This window comes from Eumetopias jubatus, unplaced genomic scaffold, assembly GCF_037043125.1.
Source record: "Eumetopias jubatus isolate StellerSeaLion01/CBP00866 unplaced genomic scaffold, mEumJub1_p1.0 scaffold_15, whole genome shotgun sequence".
Classification (NCBI taxonomy): Eukaryota; Metazoa; Chordata; class Mammalia; order Carnivora; family Otariidae; genus Eumetopias; species Eumetopias jubatus.
This window is the reverse complement of record NW_028274821.1, coordinates 20002264-20005330: the sequence shown is the minus strand read 5'-3', so window position 1 is coordinate 20005330 and position 3067 is coordinate 20002264. Positions and strand designations below refer to the sequence as shown.

General features: G+C 40.5%; 1 pseudogene; it reads left to right on the top strand.

Moving 5' to 3' along the window:
- Positions 1 to 1854: 1854 nt before the first annotated feature.
- On the top strand, positions 1855 to 2448 carry LOC114198737 (MICOS complex subunit MIC26 pseudogene; annotated as a pseudogene).
- The last annotated feature ends 619 nt before the right edge of the window (positions 2449 to 3067 follow it).

Below are 3067 nucleotides of genomic sequence, written 5' to 3'. Positions count from 1 at the left end.
AGAAGTTGGTTAACATGCTTGCTAGTTCAACATCATGATGGACATAAATATTGCCAGAACCTCGGATGATGCATTACAAATATATTCACACAAAACAATGGTGATGATTAAGACCTTTAGCTGTGTCCCAGTTGAGAGGCTGTAGGCTCTAGTTTCCTTCCTAGAACAATATTTATTGGCCTATATCATCATGAAAAATGATTGCCCTGAACACCTACCTGCAGAAACAACCATGAAAACATTTACCAGGATTTATATAATAAAAAGAACACCTTGAACAAAACACAAATACCTGGTCTACATTTTATTAGCACTTAAAAGTCAATTATCGCTTCACACCAGAAGTGAAACAGTGACATTGTCAGGCTCTTAGCAATAAACCTACACAGTTCCAGTTCTTTGGTCACTCAGAGAACCTCCTCGAGCTGCCAGAGGCCAGCACATCCCATTGGGAAAACAATTGCTCTAAATGACTAAGGCGGCAAACAGTAATTTGTCCTCCATGAATCTGTGCCATTCAAGAAAAGTATTGTTTAAGAGGCACAAGGGTTTATAAATTAGTGGGTGTCGAGCAATGGAAGGACAAAAGAACTATCAACATATTGCCTTCCTTCCAGAGAATGTGCTAATAACTGAGCTTTTTATCTGCTTATATAAAACAGCTGAGTCAGTACAACCTCTTTGTTGAGCTCCCCAACCCACAACTCGGGTGCCCTTCTGAATCCATCCTACATTTTTTTGCCAGACATTTCTGCATGAAACATGTTACTCATTCCAGCCCCTTCTCCAAATCTTCGATGACCAGAGGAAAACCAGTGCTAGAAAGTGCCATTTGGTTCGTCCTGTGGAGAGATTCCTTACATTGATGGTTTGGGTGATGACCTATGACCTAATGTCACAGGAAGACAGAAACCACGTTGGAAGGCGTTTTCCTAGTGCAACCAAAAAAAAGCCACATGGGTTATAGGTGGATCCACTGTGTGCTTCAGTTTTCTTCGTATATCCCAGTTTGTGCCTGTTATCACAGCTAATAGCATCCTCACCAGCTCTCAAATATGTCCTAGTTTGGATGATAAATGTTATGAGAATCCTAGTTATAAGCATTACAATGCCACATCAACTTTTTTTTTTTTTTAAGTAGGCTCCATGCCCAGTGTGGAGCCCAATGCGGGGCTAAAATTCACGACCCCAAGATCAAGACCTGAGCTGAGATCAATGAACACTCAACCCAGCCACCCAGGCACTCCACCATTACCATTTTTTACCAGAAGTTATAGACACCACAAGGAAGACCTCAGTCCAGCTTATCAGTCTTCCAATCTCATCTTCCAGCCACACTGTGTCATAGGCACAGGAGTGAGGAGGAACATCACCAGGATTGGCAGGGTATGTCAGCTAGATGATGCAAATTTACCCTCTGTCCTGAGGTTGCTTCCCATCTTTTCCTTGGGTACCCTTGGCATCTTGTGATTATCCATCTGAAACCACAGAAGGATTCAGGCTTTACCAGATCTCATGATGCTTGTCTGTCTCCTGCATGCCCAGCATCTCTCAATCAGCTACTAAATCCACAATGATGTTAGTCCCGTGTGTTCGCCAGGGGAGAGGTACAAGCTTTCTGCCACCTAGGGAAATGAGATGGTCACCAGGAGACCCTGGCTAAGAGATTTTTCTTTAATTGTAGGCTAAAAGGTGTACCTTGCTTAATCCTGAAACACTTAAACTCCAAGTCCTCGATGTTTAAATGGAAGACCCCAAATACAGCCCCTATGCATTCCTATGGAAGTTCCTCTAACAAAACAAAACAAAACAAAACAAAAAAAAGTTTCGGCCAGAGCCACCTCTTCCAGCAGCATGTTCAAGGTAATTCAGAAATCTGTGGGGCCAGCCAGCCTGGGTTTGCTCACCTTCAGAGTCTATGCATCACCTAAAAAGGACTCACCTCACAAAACTTCCGTGAAGGTTAATGAGCTTTCACTCTACTCTGTCCCTGAGGGTCAATCTAAATATGTGGAGGAGCCAAGGACCCCACTTGAAGAAAGCATTTCACATCTCTGATGTTACTGCGAGCCTTATACAAGTTGGTGTCAGGAAATGTACTCACAAACTAAGTCCAGGATGCAGAGCTTGGTTCAATGGGGGTTAGGCAGCTATGAATATCTCCAAGATGCACCTCCTGGATTTTTTCCAAGAGTTGGTGTTATTGGTTTTGCTGGCATTGTTGGACTTCTTTTGGCTAGAGGTTCAAAAATAAAGAAGCTGGTGTATCCACCTAGATTCATGGGACTTGCTGCCTCTCTTTATTATCTACAACAAGCCATCGTATTTGTCCAGGTCAGTGGGGAGAAATTATTTGACTGGGGTTTATGAGGATACATAGTCGTAGAAGATTTGTGGAAGAACTTTCAAAAGCCAGGAAATATGAAGAATTCACCTGGAAATAAATAGAACGCTCCATGCTCTGCCCATTTTAATCAGTTATAGGTAAACATTGGAAACTCCATGCAGTAAACCAGTATTTCTACAGAAAAATGGCAGAGAAGTCAGTACTGAATATAGTAAATTGGCTTTCTTCTTCAGGACAAACTATACTAGGCTTCTTTGTTATCTTGGGTGATTCCATACTGCAAGTGGACTAATCGGAAATCCTTTCACCTAGAGATAATGTCTAGCCTTAGAACTCCTCGTTCTCAAGTTGCTATTTATGTACATAATTACAATTCCAAATTAAAAAAAAAAAGGTTTCAAAAGACATTTTTCCCTGTTTTGAAAATGTTTTAGAAACATTCATAATCCTATCATCACACATCTATTAACATTTTGTGTATTCCCTTCCAATCTTTGTCATGTGTATATTTCCAGTCTGTATTACAGCATACATATAATTTTCTATCATGCTTTGATCAAAACCATTCTTCCAAGTTGTTACATAGAATTACCAATTATAATTGTAGACACTTCACAGTAGGTTTTTTGAATTGATACATTACAATTTAATGATTTCCCTGGTTTTACTATTTTTTTTTCCTTTTTCTACTAGTACAAGGCATTTTGCTAAGCACTGGGA